General features: G+C 45.5%; 1 protein-coding gene and 1 pseudogene across 3 annotated transcripts in view; one reads left to right on the top strand and one right to left on the bottom strand.

The window, feature by feature from the left end:
- Positions 1–26,281, top strand: part of LOC143775621 (long-chain fatty acid transport protein 2-like) — a 255,858-nt gene that overhangs the window by 70,816 nt on the left and 158,761 nt on the right. The window lies entirely within an intron of this gene.
- On the bottom strand, positions 21,303–22,410 carry LOC143774966 (zinc finger protein 592 pseudogene; annotated as a pseudogene).

The raw sequence follows: 26,281 nt of genomic DNA, 5'->3' as shown, positions 1-26,281 counted from the left end.
AGTCGACACAGAATATAAGATTCAGGACTTTATATACACAATTAAATGCCCTTGTGATAAACTGTACGTAAGGTGCACAAAACGTCTGCTAAATGTCAGAATCAATGAACACATCAGAAATATAAAGAAAAAATTAATAGGCCAACCCCTATCCAAACACTTTGTGGAACAGAACGGAGGCTATGTGCAGGAAATGGCGGTAATAGGTCTAGAAATTGTCCACCAACATTGGAGAAAAGGAAATTATATTAAATTGATGTCACGAGCACAGAGCCGGTGGATCTTCTCATTGGACACTATGATCCCTAGAAGGTTAAACTGTTTGGCTTTTATTAGCATACACCTGCCGACCACCATGAAAGGTACTTAAAGTCTTCTTACTATGAGCAGGACCATCTCTGAGGAAGAAAACCATAGTTTCTGAAAAGCGTAGGAAAGTGGTCCTCTCTGTGCCTCGTACCAAGTGCCAGTCACGCGGGCATCACGTGATCAATGACGCCACACAGGTACTGCACAGCCGCACACAGCCAGCATGGAAGACCTGAACAGACTGGCTGGATCCCCCACTGACTGCTGGATGAGTCACACGGAGCAGCTGTCACCACCCGGGACAGCGCTCCCATCCAATTTATCCATCTACCCACTAGACACCTAATGCTAAACCTCTATTTTATGAAGCACCGAATCATCACCCAGGCAATTATATCACTGGAACACCATACTTGCCACAGAAATAGTAACTGACTTTTTTATATATTGTATTTGATTGACTTCTACTAGCATGCAGATTCTTTATGGCACGGCATCTTTGTTAATCTCTAACTAAATGTACCTCATATGTAGGTAGAAGCCTATGTGGATTGGAGACCGTTCTTGACATTTATTGGTAATTCAGTCGGCTATAAGTTAAACACACCACCATTGGTGTGATAGCTCTCAGTGGACTTTACCCCTGAATAGAGACATTTTACTCCTGCAAGGAAAAAGTCTTCTAGCGCGAATATATTTTATCTATTTATCATTTGTATATTGACAACTGTGTGGTCATTGTCTTATTTGCAGCAGAACCTTTTTTTTTACATCAGCGCCACTAAGTACAATTCTTTATCAGAATCTATTTTTATTAGCCATGAAAAGAGCTGTTCGTTTAAGGACTGTTATGCAATCAACTCTGCTTTATGTGCCCCGAAAACACTCTTCCTACTACAGAAGATAATCCTCAATGAAATGTGTCTACTATAGAATAGAATATATTTGCATTATCCCTAAAATGGGCTGTTGGTTTAAGATTGCAGGTAGATAAAAACTATCCAGCACACTGTCACTTCTACTGCATCTCTCCTTACCCTATTTCCTCGTATAACATGAGGAAAATGTCAATACCGCGTCTTTTATAGACTCGATGACGCCATGATGCTGGCCAGTCACAGTAATGCCAGCAGCCAGCATAACTATGGCATTTGTGTGATTGGTAGGCAATCCCTGCATATTAGTGGCTCACGCCAGGCACTAAACATGTGGGGCAGGAAGTCAAGCATGGCGAGAGTGTAGCCGGATACGCAAATGAGTGCTGTACTCATCGAATAGCCAGATGCTCCAACGAGCCTCGAGTAATGCCGAGTACACTCGCCCAGTGTGGGACTGGGGTGCCAAGGGCCCACCAGTAACACTGACTTTGGGGGCCCACTTGCATACAAATATCACACTACCCTCGTTCACAAATTGACCTATATCTCTATATAATAATACATTGGGTAGTTTGATTAATGAATGATGAGATGTTGCTGTTTTCTATACAGAATTAATTGAATTATACCAAGTACTGCCCATACAGTGGGGTTAGGGGCCTTTGTCTGCACAGGAGCCCACCGGGGGATTCCCCTGTTCCCTTATGGGCCAGTCCGAGCCTGCACTCGTCAATCACTATTTATGTGGTAAAAATGACCTGGTTAAGTGGTTCCATTCCTCTTTCTCCTGTCTGCTGCACCTGCTCAGCTCCTGCATGGACACTGTGTATGCTCAGCTATGTGTGCGTGCAAACAGATAAAAGCCGAGTTTTCTGTTCAGGCATGCTTACTCTGGGCAGGTGAGTGAATCTACATAGTGGGAGCTGGTGAGAGATTGTAATTGAGATGTGGAATGGTTCAATGACCACTTGGCCACTCCATGGTTGCATCAAGCACTTTCATTTGCATAATAACTAAAGATAAGAGAAAACTCCTATAGTTTGGTGCTGATTTTAAAAGGGACTCAATCTTTTATATAATAATTTTATAAGCTTCAATTGAGTTTGAGGGCTTACAGAAATCATTTAATAAAGACCAGACCACTACTAGTGTAGGATTGCTCTTTCTACTGTCACTTTTTAAAAAATAGCCACTAGTAACTAGAGAAACAGAGAATATGGGGAGTACATCAAGACTGGCTTGTGATATGCCAGTCTTGAACCCAAAGCCCACTAGGGTAAGCTGTTGTCAAGTCGGACGCTGTTCACACTAGGGCGTCCGACAGACAGCGGTAATTCCACATACGTCCACTACTCGCTCAGTGGCGTCGGCTAGACTTTATCCAGCTTGCTCGGGGTTAATCTAGCTGGTAATTTGGTTGGAGGCTGGGTCACGCTCACGGCCTTGAAATAGTCGTGCTGGACTTTGGGCGTCGCCGATTATAGCTTGTGCTTTGTGCCTAGCGATTCCGGTCTGGAGTGGTGGTCTTGTTGTAGGAATATCGTATCTGGTGGTGTATTATCCTTTGTCATATTCCTCCTTCCTATATTTGTATTTGTTTTCCCTGTGCACATTATAGTGTATTCCTGTGTGTCTGCGGCGTGGTGCGTTTTTCAGTTTTCCCTGTCCGTGCTTTCTGTGGGGATTGGTGTGTGGTCTCTTCACTGGGTGGTGGGTGGTGGTTTCAGCTTAGGGCTGAAACAGGAGTCAGGGTCAGGTGTTGTGAAATTGGATTTTGGGCTCCCCCGGTGGCCACTGGTGGAATTGAACTGGTGTGCATCATCCTCTCTGTTCACCTGTTTCCATCAGGATGTGGGAGTCGCTATTTAGCCTTGCTCCTCTGTCACTTCCATGCCGGTCAACATTGTAATCAGAAGCCTTTCTGTGCATGTTCCTGCTGCTAGACAACTCCCAGCTAAGTTGGACTTAGTCCTTGTTTGTTTTTGCATTTTGTTCCAGTTCACAGCTGTAGTTTCGTTTCTGTGTCTGGAAAGCTCTTGTGATCTGAAATTGCCACTCTGATGTTATGAGTTAATACTAGAGTCTTAAAGTAATTTCAGGATGGTATTTTGATAGGGTTTTCAGCTGACCATGAAAGTGCCCTTTCTGTCTTCCTGCTATCTAGTAAGCGGACCTCAATTTTGCTAAACCTATTTTCATACTACGTTTGTCATTTCATCTAAAATCACCGCCAATATTTGTGGGGGCCTCTGTCTGCCTTTCGGGGAAATTTCTCTAGAGGTGAGCCAGGACTATATTTTCCTCTGCCAGGATTAGTTAGTCCTCCGGCCGGCGCTGGGCGTCTAGGGATAAAACGCAGGCTACGCTACCCGGCTACTGTTAGTTGTGCGGCAGGTTTAGTTCATGGTCAGTTTAGTTTCCATCCTTCCAAGAGCTAGTTCGTATGTTTGCTGGGCTATGTTCTCTTGCTATTGAGAACCATAACAGTTTGACCGGCCAAAAAGGGTTAAATTAATTGACAGAGAAAGGAGAGAAAAGAGAAGTCTGCTGAAGATTTTTTTTTTTTTTTCTCAGTTCTGAGTGTGCTTGTAATTGAATCTCTTGCCAGTCTGCCTATATTGCAGCCTTTTTCTCTCTCTCTCCTTCTAATCCTGGAATGGCTCTGTGTTCACCTGTTTAAAATGGATATTCAGAGTTTAGCTGCAGGTTTGAATAATCTCACCACGAAAGTTCAAAACTTACAAGATTTTGTTGTTCATGTTCCTATATCTGAACCTAGAATTCCTTTGCCTGAATTTTTCTCGGGGAATAGATCTTGCTTTCAAAATTTCAAAAATAATTGCAAGTTGTTTTTGTCCCTGAAATCTCGCTCTGCTGGAGATCCTGCTCAGCAGGTCAGGATTGTGATTTCTCTGCTCCGGGGCGACCCTCAGGATTGGGCTTTTGCATTGGCTCCAGGGGATCCTGCGTTGCTCAATGTGGATGCGTTTTTTCTGGCCTTGGGGTTGCTTTATGAGGAACCTCAGTTAGAACTTCAGGCGGAAAAGGCCTTGATGTCCCTATCTCAGGGGCAAGACGAAGCTGAAATATACTGCCAGAAATTCCGTAAATGGGCTGTGCTTACTCAGTGGAATGAGTGCGCCCTGGCACCGAATTTCAGAGAGGGTCTCTCTGATGCCATTAAGGATGTTATGGTGGGGTTCCCTGTGCCTGCGGGTCTGAATGAGTCCATGACAATGGCTATCCAGATCGATAGGCGTCTGCGGGAGCGCAAACCTGTGCACCATTTGGCGGTGTCTACTGAGAAGACGCCAGAGAATATGCAATGTGATAGAATTCTGTCCAGAAGTGAACGGCAGAATTTTAGATGAAAAAATGGGTTGTGCTTCTATTGCGGTGATTCAACTCATGTTATATCAGCATGCTCTAAGCGTACTAAGAAGCTTGATAAGTCTGTTTCAATTGGCACTTTACAGTCTAAGTTTATTCTATCTGTGACCCTGATTTGTTCTTTATCATCTATTACCGCGGATGCCTATGTCGACTCTGGCGCCGCTTTGAGTCTTATGGATTGGTCCTTTGCCAAACGCTGTGGGTATGATTTGGAGCCTCTTGAAACTCCTATACCCCTGAAGGGGATTGACTCCACCCCATTGGCTAGCAATAAACCACAATACTGGACACAAGTAACTATGCGGATTAATCCGGATCACCAGGAGATTATTCGCTTTCTTGTGCTGTATAACCTACATGATGTGTTGGTGCTTGGATTGCCATGGCTGCAATCTCATAACCCAGTCCTTGACTGGAAAGCTATGTCTGTGTTAAGCTGGGGATGCAAGGGGACGCATGGGGACGTACCTGTGGTTTCCATTTCATCATCTATTCCCTCTGAGATTCCTGAATTCTTGACTGAATATCGTGACGTTTTTGAAGAACCTAAGCTTGGTTCATTACCTCCGCACCGGGAGTGCGATTGTGCCATAGATTTGATTCCGGGTAGTAAATACCCTAAGGGTCGTTTATTTAATCTGTCTGTGCCTGAACATGCTGCTATGCGAGAATATATAAAGGAGTCCTTGGAAAAGGGACATATTCGTCCTTCGTCATCTCCCTTAGGAGCCGTTTTTTTCTTTGTGGCTAAGAAAGATGGCTCTTTGAGGCCGTGCATTGATTATCGGCTTTTGAATAAAATCACAGTTAAATATCAATATCCGTTGCCACTGCTGACTGATTTGTTTGCTCGCATAAAGGGGGCCAAGTGGTTCTCTAAGATAGATCTTCGTGGGGCGTATAATTTGGTGCGAATTAAGCAGGGGGATGAGTGGAAAACCGCATTTAATACGCCCGAGGGCCACTTTGAGTATTTGGTGATGCCTTTTGGTCTTTCAAATGCCCCTTCAGTCTCTCAGTCCTTTATGCATGACATTTTCCGTGATTATTTGGATAAATTTATGATTGTGTATCTGGATGATATTTTGATTTTTTCGGATGACTGGGACTCTCATGTCCAGCAGGTCAGGAGGGTTTTTCAGGTTTTGCGGTCTAATTCCTTGTGTGTGAAGGGTTCTAAGTGCGTTTTTGGGGTTCAAAAGATTTCCTTTTTGGGATATATTTTTTCCCCCTCTTCCATCGAGATGGATCCTGTCAAGGTTCAGGCTATTTGTGATTGGACGCAACCCTCTTCTCTTAAGAGTCTTCAGAAATTTTTGGGCTTTGCTAACTTTTATCGTCGATTTATTGCTGGTTTTTCTGATGTTGTTAAACCATTGACTGATTTGACTAAGAAGGGTGCTGATGTTGCTGATTGGTCCCCTGCTGCTGTGGAGGCCTTTCGGGAGCTTAAGCGCCGCTTTTCTTCCGCCCCTGTGTTGCGTCAGCCTGATGTTACTCTTCCTTTTCAGGTTGAGGTCGACGCTTCTGAAATCGGAGCTGGGGCGGTTTTGTCGCAGAGAAGTTCCGATTGCTCCGTGATGAGACCTTGTGCTTTTTTCTCGCGTAAATTTTCGCCCGCCGAGCGGAATTATGATGTTGGGAATCGGGAGCTTTTGGCCATGAAGTGGGCTTTTGAGGAGTGGCGTCATTGGCTTGAGGGGGCTAGACATCAGGTGGTGGTATTGACTGACCACAAAAATCTAATTTATCTTGAGTCCGCCAGACGCCTGAATCCTAGACAGGCGCGCTGGTCGTTGTTTTTCTCTCGGTTTAATTTTGTGGTGTCCTACCTGCCGGGTTCTAAGAATGTTAAGGCGGATGCCCTTTCTAGGAGTTTTGAGCCTGATTCCCCTGGTAATTCTGAACCTACAGGTATCCTTAAGGATGGAGTGATATTGTCTGCCGTTTCTCCAGACCTGCGGCGGGCCTTGCAGGAGTTTCAGGCGGATAGACCTGATCGTTGCCCACCTGGTAGACTGTTTGTTCCTGATGATTGGACCAGTAAAGTCATTTCTGAGGTTCATTCTTCTGCGTTGGCAGGTCATCCTGGAATCTTTGGTACCAGGGATTTGGTGGCAAGGTCCTTCTGGTGGCCTTCCCTGTCTCGAGATGTGCGAGGCTTCGTGCAGTCTTGTGACGTTTGTGCTCGGGCCAAGCCTTGTTGTTCTCGGGCTAGTGGATTGTTGTTGCCCTTGCCTATCCCGAAGAGGCCCTGGACGCACATCTCGATGGATTTTATTTCGGATCTTCCTGTTTCTCAGAAGATGTCTGTCATCTGGGTGGTGTGTGATCGTTTCTCTAAGATGGTCCATTTGGTTCCCCTGCCTAAGTTGCCTTCTTCTTCCGAGTTGGTTCCTCTGTTTTTTCAAAATGTGGTCCGTTTGCATGGTATTCCGGAGAATATCGTTTCTGACAGAGGTACCCAATTCGTGTCTAGATTTTGGCGAGCATTCTGTGCTAGGATGGGCATAGATTTGTCTTTCTCGTCTGCTTTCCATCCTCAGACTAATGGCCAGACCGAGCGGACGAATCAGACCTTGGAGACATATTTGAGGTGTTTTGTGTCTGCAGATCAGGATGATTGGGTTGCTTTTTTGCCTTTAGCGGAGTTTGCCCTCAATAATCGGGCCAGTTCTGCCACCTTGGTGTCTCCCTTTTTCTGTAATTCGGGGTTTCATCCTCGATTTTCTTCTGGTCAGGTGGAATCTTCGGATTGTCCTGGAGTGGATGCTGTGGTGGAGAGGTTGCATCAGATTTGGGGGCAGGTAGTGGACAATTTGAGGTTGTCCCAGGAGAGGACTCAGCTTTTTGCCAACCGCCGGCGTCGGGTTGGTCCTCGGCTTTGTGTTGGGGACTTGGTGTGGTTGTCTTCTCGTTTTGTCCCTATGAGGGTTTCTTCCCCCAAGTTTAAGCCTCGGTTCATCGGCCCGTACAAGATATTGGAGATTCTTAACCCTGTGTCCTTCCGTTTGGACCTCCCTGCATCTTTTTCTATTCATAATGTTTTTCATCGGTCATTATTGCGCAGGTATGAGGTACCGGTTGTGCCTTCCGTTGAGCCTCCTGCTCCGGTGTTGGTTGAGGGTGAGTTGGAGTACGTTGTGGAAAAAATCTTGGACTCCCGTGTTTCCAGACGGAAACTCCAGTATCTGGTCAAATGGAAGGGATACGGTCAGGAGGATAATTCTTGGGTGACTGCCTCTGATGTTCATGCCTCCGATTTGGTCCGTGCCTTTCATAGGGCTCATCCTGATCGCCCTGGTGGTTCTGGTGAGGGTTCGGTGCCCCCTCCTTGAGGGGGGGGTACTGTTGTGAAATTGGATTTTGGGCTCCCCCGGTGGCCACTGGTGGAATTGAACTGGTGTGCATCATCCTCTCTGTTCACCTGTTTCCATCAGGATGTGGGAGTCGCTATTTAGCCTTGCTCCTCTGTCACTTCCATGCCGGTCAACATTGTAATCAGAAGCCTTTCTGTGCATGTTCCTGCTGCTAGACAACTCCCAGCTAAGTTGGACTTAGTCCTTGTTTGTTTTTGCATTTTGTTCCAGTTCACAGCTGTAGTTTCGTTTCTGTGTCTGGAAAGCTCTTGTGATCTGAAATTGCCACTCTGATGTTATGAGTTAATACTAGAGTCTTAAAGTAATTTCAGGATGGTATTTTGATAGGGTTTTCAGCTGACCATGAAAGTGCCCTTTCTGTCTTCCTGCTATCTAGTAAGCGGACCTCAATTTTGCTAAACCTATTTTCATACTACGTTTGTCATTTCATCTAAAATCACCGCCAATATTTGTGGGGGCCTCTGTCTGCCTTTCGGGGAAATTTCTCTAGAGGTGAGCCAGGACTATATTTTCCTCTGCCAGGATTAGTTAGTCCTCCGGCCGGCGCTGGGCGTCTAGGGATAAAACGCAGGCTACGCTACCCGGCTACTGTTAGTTGTGCGGCAGGTTTAGTTCATGGTCAGTTTAGTTTCCATCCTTCCAAGAGCTAGTTCGTATGTTTGCTGGGCTATGTTCTCTTGCCATTGAGAACCATAACAGTCAGGCCTGGCGGCCCAGACATGCACACCTTTAGTGTAACTTCTGGGAAAGGGTCAGACAGGGTTTCCCTAGCCTGAGGGATATCGCAGGGGCCCGGGTAACCAGCCTTAGTCTACCCAGTACTCCCGTGACAGCTGTGCCAAAATTATTAAGACGTGGCAGGGCATGGAAGGATTTAAGGGGATTTATGGGGGTGTCACTATTAGTATATGGAGACACATTGGATGTATGATCACTATATGAAGGCATGGAGGAAGTGCTGTCACTAAATGGAGCATTATTAGGACGTGGAGAAACAGATGGGACACTAACACTTTATGGAGGCAGAGAGGGAACACTAATACTGTGTTCTATGGAGGCACATAGACGTGCATTTTTATTATTTCTGGCACCAGGAGGCATTATTATTGTATATGAAACTATGAATGATTAAATCTGTATGAAATTTCTATAGAGTTGGGGAAAAGTATGGAGGGTGCTGGAAAAGCAATCAGTCTAAGGTGTCTGTGTGTAACCTTTTGCAGAGTCATTAATAGATATACACATTACCACCTCCCCCTATAAAGAGCTGAATGCACATGATCCCCTTCCCCACATAAATTGTTGGATGCACATTATCTTCCTCCCCATCCTCTTGTAAATAGCTGGATGCACATTATCCTGTCTCTTACCAGTAAATAGATGGATGCACATTATCCCCTTTCTCCTCAGTAAATAGCTGGATGCACATTATCACTTCTCTCCCCTGTAAATAGCTGGATTCAGATTATTCCGTCTCTCCCCTGTAAATAGCTGGATTCAGATTATTCTGTCTCTCCCCTGTAAATTACTGGATTAAGATTATTCCATCTCTTCCCTGTAAATAGCTGGATGCAGATTATCCCATCTCTCCACTGTACATAGCTGGATGCAGATTATCCCATATCTCCCCTGTAAATAGCTGGTTTAATAGATTATCCTATCTCTCCCCTGTACATAGCTGGATGAAGATTATCCCCGTCTCTCCACTGTACATAGCTGGATGCAGATAATCCCATATCTCCCCTGTAAATAGCTGGATTAATAGATTATCCTATCTCTCCCCTGTACATAGCTGGATGATGATTATCCCCATCTCTCCACTGTACATAGCTGGATGCAAATTATCACATCTCTTCCCTCTAAATAGCTGGATGCACATTTCCCACCCCTCTCCCGAAAGACCACATGGCCCCACTAGTGATGAGCGAATATGTTTGGAAACGATGGCCAAACATAAATTCGGCACAAATATGGCACATTCGGATTCGTGATCGGAAACCCGAGCAAAATTTTATAAAATCGGAAAAAATTGGTAACATTTGGTAAAAAGTGCGGGAAAATATTTGTGCAGAGCCCTGCCTGGGCCATGGGGTACTCGGTACCGGGTCCGGTCGCTCTTAAAGGGGATGTCACGATGGCTGTGACCCGGTCCGTGGCCTTGGGCGTCCAATTCAAGGGGAAGGTCTTTCAAGGGGAATTGTGGTAAAGTCTGTCGTGACACCACGTGTGGTGTTCGGTCAATAGGGGGATCAACGCTGCTTTACAGGGGTCCTCTGGGGATGTTGTCACAGCAATGATGGTAACGCTTCCCACAAGTGAAGTGGGGTCCCCAGGGGTCCTAAGATGTGTGGCTATGATGGTGTATGCCGACAAATAAGTGGAGGACACAAGTTATAAAGTCTTTACCTGGTTTACTGTAGATGTAGCAGCCCTCAGTCCAGGATACCAGGGACAGGTGTAGTTAGAGTCCGGCCGTCTTGGAGGTAATTGGGGAATCCCTCTCCCAGGTGAGATCCGTAAGTCTTTCCAACTAGCGCTGTCCTATGAGGTCCCTGCTGCTTGAAGCTGTTTAGCAAAGTCCTCTTTTCCCCCTGTCCTAAGACAGGTACCTGCATGACGGGCAGCTTGAGCCATTTTACAGGGACTCTATCATGCCCTGGGCTCTTCAGGTGCTGTTGCGTCTCAGGTATGGTGTGGGCCAATCACATAAAGTTCTTAGTCCTCTGGTTCTGCCAAGTGTCCTACAGCTTCACTAAGGCCTCGGGCTCCTGGTACCTGGCTGCTGCGCTCTGCCTCTGAGGGTGTCCTGCTACTGTTACCCTGCTGAGCCCTGTTCCACTCCCGTGCTTCTTTTCTCAGTGTTCCACTGCATGGAACAACCCTTCAAGTTCTCCTCTTTCTTTCCAGAGGCTGCAGCTCCCACGTGGCTGCTAGGCCTCTGTCTTTTCCAGACATCCTTCCTCTATCTCTCCCTTTTGGAGACTAACTCCTCTGTCCACTGTCTCTCCCAGACTGGCTAACTCCTCCTCCAGACCAGGATACTTAAAGGGAACCTGTCACCCCCCTCAGACGTTTGTAACTAAAAGAGCCACCTTGTGCAGCACTGATGCTGTGCAGCACTGATGCAGGCGCGGGGAACGCTAATGAAGCAAGAGGAGGTGGTGCCCGGCGCACACAGGTCCAGAGTGACGGCTGTGCTGCGTCTGATTAGGGGGGAAAGACCCGCCCCGGGACGATTTCACGGTATGAGGGGGCACATTTTATAAGCGTTTATTTCAGCGTGTGCAGGGAGCATAACTAAAAGGGCCACCTTGTCAGAATGCAGAATTAGTGCTGCACAAGGTGGCTCTTTTAGTTACAAATGCCTGAAGGGGGTGACAGGTTCCCTTTAAAGCTAGGGAAGCTCCCCTGAATCCGGGTCCTGAGCTCCCCTTCCTGGCCTGGATTCAGAATGTGTTGCATGTGAGTGCTTATCTGGTAAAGAGAATCCTCCTTGCCTCCACGCATGATATCGCCCTTCCCGAAAGGAAGGCAACTTCACTGTAACAACCGGTTACCTGGGGTGTTACATTTGCGTTGCCACAAAAGTATTTTCAGCACTTTAGCAACGATAATGATGGTGTATCATGAGCGTTTAGCATGTGTTTGATGATGGGAGGGGGTTTGCAGTGCTCAGAGGTGCAGCATTCTTCTAAGTAGTCATTTATTTTGCTAACTTTGTGTGCACATTGCGGCTAGCCAATCAGAGCGCAGGGAACATTCACAATGTCCTGACACAATGGCTTGTGTCATTGGCTGCTCAAATTACATGTCCCTCTCCATATAAATTGGGGACATCTTGTTTTAGCTCCATCTTGACACTGTAAGGCTACGTTCACATTTGCGTTGCGTCGGGCGCAGCCGCGGCGACGCATGCGTCATGCGCCCCTATATTTAACATGGGGGGCGCATGGACATGCGTTGCACTTGCGTTTTGTGATGCATGCGTCACTGTAGTGCATGCGTCAGGGCGCAGAGGACGCAGCAAGTTGCAGTTTTTTCTGCGCCCAAAACCATGCAAAAGTGGACGCATGCGTCACAAAATGCTGCGTTGCTCATGCGTTTACATTTGCGTTGTGCGTTGCGTCGCCGATGCTGCGGCGCACAGCGCAAATGTGAACTTAGCCTAACAGCGCAGAGAGGCTGCTCCTGACACTGGCACTGTTAACAGCAAGACTTTAGCAAGTTAGTTAGGCGGTTGTATATCAGTCAGTGTAGCGAACTACTGTCAAGTGTGGCTGTTAATTTACCTTCAAGCATTTTTTTTCTTTTTTGGACATTACTGAGGTCCACAAAGAAAGCCAGCAGGGCACCTGTTGTGCACTGCTTCTATTGTGCTCCATGCACGAGTATAGCCTTCTAATTTATATTTTTTTCACTAGCTAAATGTGAAAAAGCCTGCTGTATCCCACCTTGTCATTTCGTGCTGTGGTGATATGAAACTGCCTGCAGGCAGACTTAAGGACATTAAAAAAAATTATAATTTTTTTCTGTTGCGGAATGTGATATAGCCTACCGTAACCCACATTGTCATGTTGTGGCGATGATATGAAACTGTGTGCAGACCTAACGAGCATTTTTAAAAAATTATTATTTTTTCTGTTGCTGAATGTGATACAGTCCGCCATATCCCACATTTTCATTTTGTGGCGGTGATATGAAGCTGTCTACAGACCTCAAGCACATTAAAATATATATATTTTTTTATAAAATCTTCCAAGAAAAACAGAATGAATGGCACCAGGTTAATGGCAAAACCAATATGCAAGGAAAATGATCTGCATTACCACCGGTCACTGGCGGTATCCGACTACTGGAGTGTGGTGCTCAGCATCATGAGGCATATGATATAACGGTGTAGAAAAGAAAGAAGAGATGCGGCACTCACCCAGTTGTAGTGTAATCCAAATACTTTATTTTACCATCCAAAGGTTAAGAACATAGTTTGTGAAACGACAGGTTAGTGTGAGGGTGCGGGGAAAGGAGAACGGACGACGGCCATTTCGTGCGATCAGTGCTTCCACGGGTCCATGGCAAGAAGAGGAGGAGGGTGGCCTAAAGGGCGAGGAATGTGATAGCAGAGAGGATGATGGTGATGAGGTGTTAGATCCCAGTTAGCATGAACATAGAGGCACACAGCTGAGTAGGCCATCTGAGGAGGAAGACGAGGACACTATGTTGCACCGTATGTCACAGACACGTAGTGATGCAGCCACGACGAGCAATGCATCTTCAGCTACAACTGTGCCTTTAACCAGAAGCATCCGCAGGTCTGCAGCTTTGCAGGGGTGGCAAGGTGTTGTGGATTCTGTTTGTGGGCTCCCTCTGGTGGTTACTGCTGGTACTGGGTGACTTTGGTGGGTTGCGGCCTTTGGTTTCCACCTGTCCATCAGAGGCTGGGTGTTTCCTATTTTACCTGGCCTTTCTGTCATTCCCTTGCCGGCTATCAATGTATTCAGATGTGCTCTGTTTGGTTCCTGCCTACCTGCTCCCAGATCTTTCAGGATAAGCTAAGTGCTGATTTTCAGTTGTTTGGTTTTTTGTCCAGCTTGCTTATTATGTCTCTATGCTAGCTGGTAGCTCTAGTGGACTGAGGTTCTCCCCATGTGCCATGAGTTGGCACATGGGTTCTTGTAATCTCAGGATGGTTTTTTGATTAGGGTTTTTTGCTGACCGCTCAGACTCCTTTTGTATCGTTCTGCTTTCTAGTTTACAGCGGGCCTCAATTTGCTGAACCTATATATATCATCTCTATGTGTGTGCCTTCCTCTCATTTCACCGTCAATACATGTGGGGGGCAACTATACCTTTTGGGGTTCATTCCTCTGGAGGCAAGTGAGGTCTTATTTTCTCTGCAGTACTAGTTAGCTCTTAGGCTGGTGCGTGGCGTCTAGAACCAACGTAGGCACGCTCCCTGGCTATCTCTAGTTGCGTTTGTCATGCGTAGGGCAGCGGTCAGCCCAGGTTCCATCACCCTAGAGCTCGTCCAATATTTTGTATTACTTTGCTTGTCCCTTGCTATCCCTAGCCATTGGGATTCATGACAGTATAGCCGGCCCACAAAGTGTTAATTGTTTGGGCTGAAGCAGGAGAAAAAGAAGTGTTTAAGGGAAATTTTTTTTTTTTTTTTTTTTTTTCCTTCAGAGTTTTGCTGCCTAGCCCTTAATTGCTGTCTAGCTGCTTCTTACCTCCTCTTAACCCTTGAATGGCTCTGATATTAGCTGTTTAACATGGATGTCCAGAGTTTGGCTTCCAGCCTGAGTAATCTCGCGGCAAAAGTTCAAAACATACAGGATTTTGTTGTTCACACTCCCATGTCTGAACCTAGAATTCCTATTCCAGAGTTCTTTTCTGGAGATAGATCTACCTTCCTGAATTTCAGGAACAATTGTAAATTGTTTCTTTCTTTAAAATCTCGCTCCTCTGGAGACCCTGCTCAACAGGTCAAGATTGTTATATCGTTCCTGCGGGGCGACCCTCAGAATTGGGCATTTGCATTGGCACCAGGGGATCCTGCATTGCTCAATGTGGATGCGTTTTTTCTGGCATTGGGATTGCTCTATGAGGAACCCAACCTGGAGATTCAGGCTGAAAAGGCTTTATTAGCCCTCTCTCAGGGGCATGATGAAGCGGAAATATATTGTCAAAAATTTCGGAAATGGTCGGTGCTTACTCAGTGGAATGAGTGCGCCCTGGCTGCTAACTTCAGAAATGGTCTTTCCGAGGCCATTAAGGATATTATGGTGGGGTTCCCTACGCCTACAGGTCTGAATGAGTCGATGGCTATGGCCATTCAGATTGATCGGCGTTTACGGGAGCGCAAACCCGTGCACCAGTTGGCGGTGTCTTCTGAACAGGCACCTGAGACTATGCAATGTGATAGAATTCAGTCCAGAAGTGAACGGCAAAATTATAGGCGGAAAAATGGATTGTGTTTTTATTGTGGTGATTCAGCTCATGTTATATCAGCATGCTCTAAACGCACTAAAAGGGTTGATAAATCTTTTGCCATTGGTACTCTGCAGCCTAAGTTCATTTTGTCTGTGACTCTGATTTTTTCACTGTCTTCCATTTCCGTCGATGCCTATGTGGATTCAGGCGCTGACCTGAGTCTTATGGATTGGTCATTTGCTAAACGCTGCGGTTTTAGTCTGGAGCCTCTGGAAGTTCCTATCCCTCTGAAGGGAATTGACTCTACACCATTGGCTATGAATAAGCCGCAGTATTGGACACAAGTGACCATGCGCATGACTCCCGTTCATCAGGAGGTGATTCGCTTCCTTGTACTGTATAATTTACATGATGTACTAGTGCTTGGTCTGCCATGGTTACAAACTCATAATCCTGTCCTGGACTGGAAAACAATGTCTGTGTTAAGCTGGGGATGTCAGGGGGTTCATGATTATGCACCTCCGATTTCAATCGCTTCATCTACTCCTTCTGAGATCCCTGCGTTTTTGTCTGACTATAGGGATGTTTTTGAGGAGCCTAAGCTCAATTCGCTCCCTCCTCATAGAGATTGTGACTGTGCTATAGAATTGATTCCTGGCAGTAAGTTCCCTAAGGGTCGTTTATTTAATCTGTCACTGCCAGAGCATACTGCTATGCGGAATTATATTAAGGAGTCCTTGGAAAAGGGACATATTCGTCCATCTTCATCCCCTCTGGGAGCAGGTTTTTTTTTCGTGGCAAAAAAAGATGGTTCCCTGAGGCCTTGTATAGATTATCGCCTTCTGAATAAGATTACAGTCAAATATCAGTATCCACTGCCATTATTGACTGATTTGTTTGCTCGCATTAAGGGGGCTAGGTGGTTCACTAAGATAGATCTTCGCGGTGCGTATAATCTGGTGCGGATAAAACAGGGTGACGAGTGGAAAACCGCATTTAATACGCCTGAGGGCCATTTTGAGTATTTGGTAATGCCTTTTGGACTCTCCAATGCTCCGTCAGTCTTTCAGTCCTTTATGCACAATATTTTCCGTGAATATCTGGATAAGTTTATGATTGTGTATTTGGATGATATTTTGGTGTTTTCTGATGACTGGGAGTCTCATGTTTTACAGGTCAGGAAGGTGTTTCAGGTTCTGCGGGCCAATTCTATGTTTGTGAAGGGCTCAAAGTGTCTCTTCGGAGTCCAGAAGATTTCTTTTTTGGGGTACATTTTTTCTCCTTCTACTATTGAGATGGATCCCGTCAAGGTTCAGGCGATTTGTGACTGGACACAACCTACATCTGTTAAGAGCCTTCAGAAGTTCTTGGGGTTTGCTAATTTTTATCGTCGGTTCATTGCTAATTTTTCCAGTATTGTTAAACCTTTGACTGATTTGACTAAAAAGGGTGCTGATGTTGCTGATTGGTCTCCTGCGGCCGTGGAGGCCTTTCAGGAACTTAAGCGCCGGTTTTCTTCTGCTCCTGTGTTGTGTCAACCAGATGTTTCACTTCCTTTTCAGGTTGAGGTTGATGCTTCCGAGATTGGAGTGGGGGCGGTTTTGTCACAGAGAAGTTCTAATGGCTCGGTGATGAAGCCATGTGCATTCTTCTCTAGAAAATTCTCGCCCACCGAGCGCAATTATGATGTGGGTAATCGGGAGCTTTTGGCCATGAAGTGGGCATTTGAGGAGTGGCGTCATTGGCTTGAGGGTGCTAAACATCGTGTGGTGGTCTTGACTGATCACAAGAATCTCATTTACCTTGAGTCTGCCAGGCGTTTGAATCCTAGACAGGCTCGTTGGTCGTTGTTTTTTTCTCGTTTCAATTTCGTGGTTTCGTACCTGCCAGGTTCAAAGAATGTGAAGGCAGATGCTCTTTCCAGGAGTTTTGTGCCTGACTCTCCTGGAGACTCTGGGCCTACTGGTATCCTTAGGGATGGGGTAATATTGTCCGCCATATCCCCAGACTTGCGACGTGCATTGCAGGAGTTTCAGGTGGATAAACCGGATCGTTGTCCACCAGAAAGACTGTTTGTTCCGGATGATTGGACCAGTAGAGTCATCTCCGAGGTCCATTCTTCTGTGTTGGCTGGTCATCCTGGAATATTTGGTACTAGAGACTTGGTGGCCAGGTCTTTTTGGTGGCCTTCCTTGTCTAGGGATGTGCGTACCTTTGTGCAGTCTTGTGAAGTGTGTGCTCGAGCTAAGCCTTGCTGTTCTCGGGCCAGTGGGTTGTTGTTATCCTTGCCCATCCCGAAGAGGCCTTGGACGCACATTTCCATGGATTTTATTTCTGATCTCCCGGTTTCACAGAAAATGTCCGTTATCTGGGTGGTGTGTGACCGCTTTTCTAAGATGGTTCATTTGGTGCCCTTGCCTAAGTTGCCTTCCTCCTCTGAGTTGGTCCCTTTATTTTTTCAGAACGTGGTTCGTTTGCATGGGATTTCGGAGAATATCGTTTCTGACAGGGGATCCCAGTTTGTGTCTAGATTTTGGCGGACGTTTTGTGCCAAGATGGGCATTGATTTGTCTTTCTCGTCTGCATTCCATCCTCAGACGAATGGCCAGACGGAGCGAACTAATCAGACCTTGGAAACTTATTTGAGGTGTTTTGTTTCTGCTGATCAAGATGACTGGGTTGCTTTTTTGCCGCTAGCCGAATTTGCTCTTAATAATCGGGCTAGTTCTGCCACGTTGGTCTCTCCTTTTTTTTGTAATTCGGGGTTTCATCCTCATTTTTCCTCTGGTCAGGTGGAGTCTTCGGATTGTCCTGGAGTGGACGTGGTGGTGGACAGGCTACATCAGATTTGGAATCAGGTGGTGGACAATTTGAAGTTATCTCAGGAGAAGACTCAGCAGTTTGCTAATCGCCGTCGCCGCGTGGGTCCCCGACTTCTTGTTGGGGATTTGGTGTGGTTGTCTTCTCGTTTTGTCCCTATGAAGGTCTCTTCTCCTAAGTTCAAGCCTCGGTTCATCGGTCCTTATAGGATCTCGGAGATTCTTAACCCTGTATCTTTTCGTTTGGATCTCCCAGCATCGTTTGCTATTCATAATGTGTTCCATCGGTCGTTGTTGCGGAGGTATGAGGTGCCCGTTGTTCCTTCGGTTGAGCCTCCTGCTCTGGTGCTGGTGGAGGGAGAATTGGAGTATGTTGTTGAGAAGATCTTGGATTCTCGTGTTTCCAGACGCAAACTCCAGTATTTGGTTAAGTGGAAGGGTTATGGTCAGGAGGATAATTCCTGGGTGGTCGCCTCCGATGTTCATGCGACTGATTTGGTCCGCGCCTTCCATAGAGCTCACCCTGATCGCCCTGGGGGTTCTCGTGAGGGTTCGGTGACCCCTCCTCAAGGGGGGGGTACTGTTGTGGATTCTGTTTGTGGGCTCCCTCTGGTGGTTACTGCTGGTACTGGGTGACTTTGGTGGGTTGCGGCCTTTGGTTTCCACCTGTCCATCAGAGGCTGGGTGTTTCCTATTTTACCTGGCCTTTCTGTCATTCCCTTGCCGGCTATCAATGTATTCAGATGTGCTCTGTTTGGTTCCTGCCTACCTGCTCCCAGATCTTTCAGGATAAGCTAAGTGCTGATTTTCAGTTGTTTGGTTTTTTGTCCAGCTTGCTTATTATGTCTCTATGCTAGCTGGTAGCTCTAGTGGACTGAGGTTCTCCCCATGTGCCATGAGTTGGCACATGGGTTCTTGTAATCTCAGGATGGTTTTTTGATTAGGGTTTTTTGCTGACCGCTCAGACCCCTTTTGTATCGTTCTGCTTTCTAGTTTACAGCGGGCCTCAATTTGCTGAACCTATATATATCATCTCTATGTGTGTGCCTTCCTCTCATTTCACCGTCAATACATGTGGGGGGCAACTATACCTTTTGGGGTTCATTCCTCTGGAGGCAAGTGAGGTCTTATTTTCTCTGCAGTACTAGTTAGCTCTTAGGCTGGTGCGTGGCGTCTAGAACCAACGTAGGCACGCTCCCTGGCTATCTCTAGTTGCGTTTGTCAGGCGTAGGGCAGCGGTCAGCCCAGGTTCCATCACCCTAGAGCTCGTCCGATATTTTGTATTACTTTGCTTGTCCCTTGCTATCCCTAGCCATTGGGATTCATGACAGCAAGGGTTGCCTAGCCTGAGCCTTTTTTGACACTAGAAAGGATGAGCCAACACACGTAATCTGCCAACTTTGCCAAAAAAAAGAGTCAAGGTAAAAAGTGCAATAATTTGACTACTTCATGTATGAACCTTCATATGCGCAATTAACATGCGTTACTGTGTGTATCCCATTGCACAAAAATGCGGACCAGCGGACCTCAACAACCTTCAGGCACCCCATCAATTGTTTGTGCTGCTTCTTTCTCCTCCTGTTACTGTGCCAACTATTGAGATGCAGGTCTTCGACCGCAGAATCTCAGGTTCTTTACACACTCTAGTCACACTGACTGAGAGCCTGCCATGAGCTGTAATGGAAGAGGACATGTTTTTGACCAATTTCAGAGACCAAGCACACCACAACTTTCTCAATCCACCTTAACATCTCTGCCGACACCACTCTCTCAGTCCAGCAGTTTATCTGGTTCACCATACTCTGCCCTCTCTCAGCACTGCAGCCAGTCCATGGTACTGCAGTTGTGGTCACGTAAAATATTGTTTCCTTCTATGCATGACAAAGCTAAGAGTTTGAATTCCACCATCTTCAATCTGTTAGCCACGGAAATGCTGTCTTTCCGCCTGGTAGAAACAGACTGTTTCTGAAAGCTGATGGCCGTCGCAGTCCCCCAGTAAAAATTGCCCAGTCGCCATTACTTTTCTAAGAAAGCTGTGACTGCACTGCACCAGCATGTCGCAGACAGCATCACCTGTTCCTTGACTAAATCTATATCTGCCAGGGTGCATTTCACCACAGACACTTGGATGAATAAGCATGGCCAAAGGCATTAGATCTTGCTGACTGGACACTGAGGGACTCTGGTGGATGCAGGAGCAGGTGGTCAAGGGGCTGCTCCACAAATCTTTGAATCCCCAAGGCTTGCAGGACAAACTCTGTATCTAACTGTTCCTCCACTGCTTCTGGCTCCTCCACCTCCTTTAGTGCCTCCACCTGTGCCCTCAACATCTCCCTTAATCTGACACGTGTTCCAACAGTGCAGATAGAATCCCTCCATCATGGGCTGACCTGGGTTGGGGTAGTCATATAACAACCACTAGGGGCAGCACCGGCAGGTATTCTAGTCAGGGATAGCCAGAGGACAGTACACAGGAGCAGCAATGTAGTTAACAGGATCAGCAGGTGAAAGAAAGCTTGACTAAAGGCTAGTAGTGCAATAATCCCGCAAGCAAGGAAGTACAATGCCAGGGTTAAGTAGGGTCTTCAATCAAGGTGGAGCCAATCAGGAACTCGGGGGGGGGGGGACTATCAGAAACAACACAGGTACTTGCATCTGGGTTAGGAAAGAAATGTCCAGCGAGCTGAATAGATCAGGGGGAAAAGTTGCAGCCTGGTGCACAAGAGCCGCTGGTTTCGAATCCTGACAGTACTCCCCTCCTTCCAAGATGGCTTCAGGATATCTCAGGCACATGCTTCTCTGGATGTCTCTGATGAAAAGCTCTCGTGAGCCTAGGTACATGAACATTGCCCTCCAGCTCCCTTGAATTATCTTCTGGTCCGTAACCCCTCCATTGCACCAAATATTGTCTTCCTCTGAATCTTCTAGAGTCCAGAATGTTATACACAAAGTACTCCTCCTCACCATGGACTTTTTCTGGTGGTGGAAGTGTCTGAGTTCTACCTGGAAATGGGTTCTCACTGAATGGTTTGAGCAAGGATACATGGAACAGTGGGTGTATTTTCAGGCTGTTAGGAAGTTTTAAAAAGATAGCAACTCTGTTAATTTGTGCAGAAATTTGAAAAGGTCCTATGAATTTGGGACCCAATTTACAAGACTGTACATTCGTTTTCAATTTTTTTTTTGCAAAGCCAAACCTTGTCACTGACCTGAAGGGTAGAATGGGCTTTGAGATGTTTATCTGCAGCTTATTTGTAATCTTCTTGAGCCTTTTGTAACATCTCAGTTCCTTCTGAACTTTCTGCTACTCTGTAAGTCTATGTGTAACAGCAGGAACAGAAGTATTAAATGAAAGATTAAAAATAAATACTGGATGCAAGTCAAAGTTAGCAAAAAATAGACTTTTGGATGTAAAACTGTGTTTGGAGTTATTATAGGCAAATTCTGCTGTTGGTAAATAGTCCACACAGTCAACCTGGAGGTAAGAAATAAAGCAGCGCCGGTATTGTTCTACAGTTTGGTTAGTTCTTTCAGTCTGGCCATTCGATTGTGGGTGGAAGGCAGTAGACAAATTGACAGTAACATCTAAAGCTTTAGAAGGATTCCTCCTTAGGGACCATCGCAACTTTTTGAGCCTGCAAGGCCACCAAAGCAGCTACAGAAGATGATAATTTAGAATGAGCAGGTTTAATCCGCTGTCTAGGTGGCACAGATGAAGACAGAGTTGATTTACCTGCTACATCACCGAAAGAGTCGCCTGTACCGGAAAATACTTTATCCAGAGAATTGCCGCTGTCCTGAGCATCCCTAAAAAGCATAGACAAACTAAGCAAGCTGCTGTTTTTGTCGATTGCCTCGGGTTTTCTCAGATCTAGCCTTTTCTGCTTCCATGCAGTCAGATCTCTGCTCTTTTTTACAATATTCATCAAACATACGCAGCTCTGGTTCTGGGGGCTTTCTAAGAGAATCAACCATGAATTCTTCAGGATTGTTTTTGGAAGGCTGTGGAAAGTACGGAGACTCTGCTATTATATGCTTGTTAAGAACAATATCTTTTGAATCTTCTGGCTCAGGGCTAGAAATAGGGTTAAACTGGGTTAAAGTTGGCAAAAGTTCTGCATTGTGCGATACTATTTTTTCTGTGTAGCTCCATGAGTTGTCCCAGTTGATGAATCCTGGCACAAATTTTACATAGCCTGATCCAACAGCATGGGGATCAGGGCCCACTTCGGGGTCACGAAACCCATTCAGAAGTACAGTAGGACCATTGAGATTTTCATTCTTTTCAGATGCCTCAAATGACTCCTGTCGGCTGTCACAATAAAGCTAACTGCTGGAACACCAGGGACAGAAACAGACTGGGCCAAAGACAGATTCTCCAACACATTCCTGGTGGTTTGAGATGGTTTTCTGATTCATCACTTGTTGTTTGGATAGCTTCCTTGGAATCTAAACTTGAAGCATCAGGGATATCAAAAGCAGCAAGAATATCGTCAAATTCTAGAGTCTTCATGTTCCCCATGACTTGAAAGGATCTGGTAGTGCTAATGCACAGCTCCACTTAATGTATATGCCGCACTCAAAACTCCACCCTGTGTATTCTGATCACAGCTACAGCCAAGTCTGCAACCACACAATCATATCGGGAATTGACAAGATCAGTAGGCTGGGACCTTGAGAAACTAACATGGGCGAGAAAGACAGGGCCTGGGGAAGAGGAGGGGACTAAGTAGTGAGGGGAGGGGAGATGAGTCCAACTATTAGAGGAGGGAACTTCAGCTGTATCACAGCAGGAGTCGGGAGCTACCGAGCATGCATGTGTGCTGCATAGGGACAGGGAGCATAGTCAGGAATTGCCAGGGGTCAGTACACAAGAGCAGTGATGTAGTTTGCAGAATCAGCAGATGAAAGGAAGCTTGACTAAAGGCTGGTAGCTCAATAATTTCACAACGAAGGAAGTACAATGCCAGGTTTAAGTTGGGTGTTCAATCGGGGTGGAGCCAATCAGAAACAACACAGGTACTTGGATCTAGTTTAGGAAGGAAATGTCCAGTGAGCTGAATCACTCAGAGGGAAGAATTGCCACCTGGTGCACTCTTCTCCTGCTCACAAGAGCTCCATACCTCACTCCCCCGGCCATTGAATTTTTTATATGAAGATTGATTAAAGATTGGGATTTTCATTATGGTGAGTGCCTTCTCTCTTTTTTTCTCACACATGGCTTTATTATCATACCGCCGAACAAAATGTGGAATAACACGCGATCTAAAAGAGGGATATAAAAAAAATGGTACCGCTGAAAACGTCATTTTGTCCCGCAAAAAACGAGCCACCATACAGCGTCATCGGCAAAAAAATAAAAAAGTTATAGTCCTCAGAATAAAGCAAAGCAAAAATAATTATTTTTTTTATATAAAATAGTTTTTATCGCATAAAAGCACCAAAACATAAAAAAAGATATAAATGAGGTATCACTGTAATCGTACTGACCCGAAAAATAAAACTGCTTTATCAATTTTACCAAATATGGAACGGTAGAAACGCCCCCCCCCCAAAAGAAATTCATGAATTGCTGGTTTTTGGTCATTCTGCCTCATAAAAATCTGAATAAAACGTGATCAAAAAATGTCACGTACCCGAAATTGGTATCAATAAAAACGTCAACTTGACCCGCAAAAAAAAAAGACCTCACATGACTCTGTGGACCAAAATGTGGAAAAATTATAGCTCTCAAAATGTGGAAACGCAAAAGCAATTTTTTGCAATAAATAGCGTCTTTTAGTGTGTGACAGCTGCCAATCATAAAAATCCGCTAAAAAAAACAGTTAAAAATAGTAAATCAAACCCCCCTTCATCACCCCCTTAGTTAGGGAAAAACAATAAAATAAAAAAAAAGTATTTATTTCCATTTTCCCATTAAGGTTAGGGTTGGGGCTAAATTTAGGGTTAGGCTTGGGGCTAAAGTTAGGGTTGGGGCTAAAGTTAGGGTTAGGGTTTGGATTCCATTTACAGTTGGGATTATGGTTAGGGGTGTGTTAGGGTTAGGGGTGTGATTAGGGTTGGGACTAGGGATAGGGGTGTGTTGGGGTTAGGGGTATGGTTGGAATTAGGGTTAGGGTCGTGTTCGGGTTAGGGGTGTGGTTAGGGTTATGGTTAGGGTTGGGATTAGGGTTAGGGGTGTGTTTGGGATAGGGTTTCAGTTAGAATTGGGGGGTTTCCACTGTTTAGGCACATCAGGGGCACTACAAACTCGACATGGAGTCCGATCTCAATTCCAGCCAATTTTGCATTGAAAAGTCAAACAGCGCTCCTTCCCTTCCGAGCTCTGTCATGCGCCCAAACACTGGTTTACCCCAACATATGGGGTATTGGCGTACTCAGGACAAATTGCACAACAACTTTTGGGGTCCACTTTCTTCTGTTACCCTTGGGAAAATGAAAAATTGGGGGCGAAAACATCATTTTTGTGAAAATATATGATTTTTTATTTTTACGGCTCTACATTATAAACTTCTGTGAAGCACTTGGTGGGTCAGAGTGCAAACCACACATCTAGATAAGTTCCTTAGGGGGTTTACTTTCCAAAATGGTGTCACTTGTGGGGGTTTCAATGTTTTGGCACATCAGGGGCTCTCCAAACACGACATGGCGTCCTATCTCAATTCCAGTCAATTTTGCATTGAAAAGTCAAACGGCGCTCCTTCCCTTCCGAGCTCTGCCATGCACCCAAACAGTGGTTTACCCCCACATATGGGGTATCGGCGTACTCAGGACAAATTGCACAACAACGTTTGAGGTCCAATTTCTCCTGTTACCCTTGGTAAAATAAAGCAAATTGGAGCTGAAGTAAATTTTTTGTGAAGAAAAGTTAAATGTTCATTTTTTGTTAAACATTCCAAAAATTCCTGTGAAACACCTGAAGGGTTAATAAACTTCTTGAATGTAGTTTTGAGCACCTTGAGGGTGCAGTTTTTAGAATGGTGTCACACTTGGGTATTTTCTATCATATAGACCCCTCAAAGTGACTTCAAATGTGATGTGGTCCCTAAAAAAAATGGTGTTGTAAAAATGAGAAATTGCTGGTCAACTTTTGATGCTTATAACTCCCTAACAAAAAATATTTTCAGGTCCAAAATTGTGCTGATGTAAAGTAGATATGTGAGAAATGTTACTTATTAAGTATTTTATGTGATATTTCTCTGTGATTTAAGGGCATATAAATTCAAATTTAGAAAATTGCGAAATTTTAAAAATTTTCGCCAAATTTCCATTTTTTTTCACAAATACACGCAGGTACTATCAAAGAAATTTTTACCACTGTCATGAAGTACAATATGTCATAAGATAACAGTGTCAGAATCATCAGGACCCGTTGAAGCATTCCAGAGTTAAAACTTCATAAAGGGACAGTGGTCAGAATTGTAAAAATTGGCCTGATCATTAACGTGCAAATCATCCTTGGGGGTAAAGGGGATAATGCAGCCCCCCTCATAGAATATAAAGTAGCCTCCCTCATAGAATATAATGCAGCCCCCTCTCATAGAATATAATGTAGCCTCCCTCATAGAATATAATGTAGCACACTCTCATAGAATATAATGCAGCCCTCTCTCATAGAATATAAGGTAGCCCCCTCATAGAATATAATGCAGCCCACTCTCATAGAATATAAGGCAGTCCACCTCATAAAATAATGAAGCCCTCTCATAGAGTATAATGCAGCCCCCTCTCAGAATATAATGCAATCCACTCTCATATAATATAATGCAGCCCTCCTCATAAAATATAATGCAGCACCCCGCAAAATATAATGCAACCCCCTCATAAGGTATAATGCAGTCCCCACCATAGAATATAATGTAGCACCCTCATAGGGAAGAATGCAGCCCCCCTCATATAGTATAATGCAGCCCCTCCACAGAATATAATGCAGCCCCCCATAGAGTATACTGTAGCCCTCTCATAGGGCATAATGCTGCCCCCCTCATATAGTAGGATTTAGCCCCCTCCAGAATATAATATTGTCCCCTGAGAGAATAATGCAACCCCACCACAGAATATAATGCACCCCTATCATTCTCCCCCACCACCCCTATCATTGCCCTTTCCAACACCTCCATCATTGCTTTCTCCTCCACAACCCCCATCATTGCCCATTCCACCACCTCAATCATTGCCTCCACCCACCATCATCATTGTCCTTCCCCACCACCCCATCATTGCCAATCTCCAATACACACACAGCACCACTCTCTCTCTCTCTCACACACACACACACACACAGCACCACACCACTCTCACACTCACACACAAAGCACCCCACTACATACATGCACGCAGGCAGGCAGACAGACAGATACACAATACTCACCTCTCCGCAAGTTCACCACAGCACATCCCGGCAGCCTCTTCCTCGCTGGCAGCTTTCTGTCTGAAACCGATGTCATCCAGCTGGGCTGTCTCAGACAGGAAGCATGGGGCAGGAAGCAGGACGTCGGGATGTGCTGTGGGGAACTTGCGGAGAGGTGAGTATTGCATGTCTGTCTGCCTGCATGCGTGCATGTGTGCGTGC

The sequence above is a fragment of the Ranitomeya variabilis genome, chromosome 5 (genome assembly GCF_051348905.1).
Source record: "Ranitomeya variabilis isolate aRanVar5 chromosome 5, aRanVar5.hap1, whole genome shotgun sequence".
Classification (NCBI taxonomy): domain Eukaryota; kingdom Metazoa; phylum Chordata; class Amphibia; order Anura; family Dendrobatidae; genus Ranitomeya; species Ranitomeya variabilis.
Note: the sequence above shows the minus strand (reverse complement) of the source record. Positions and strands in the feature narration are given on the sequence as shown.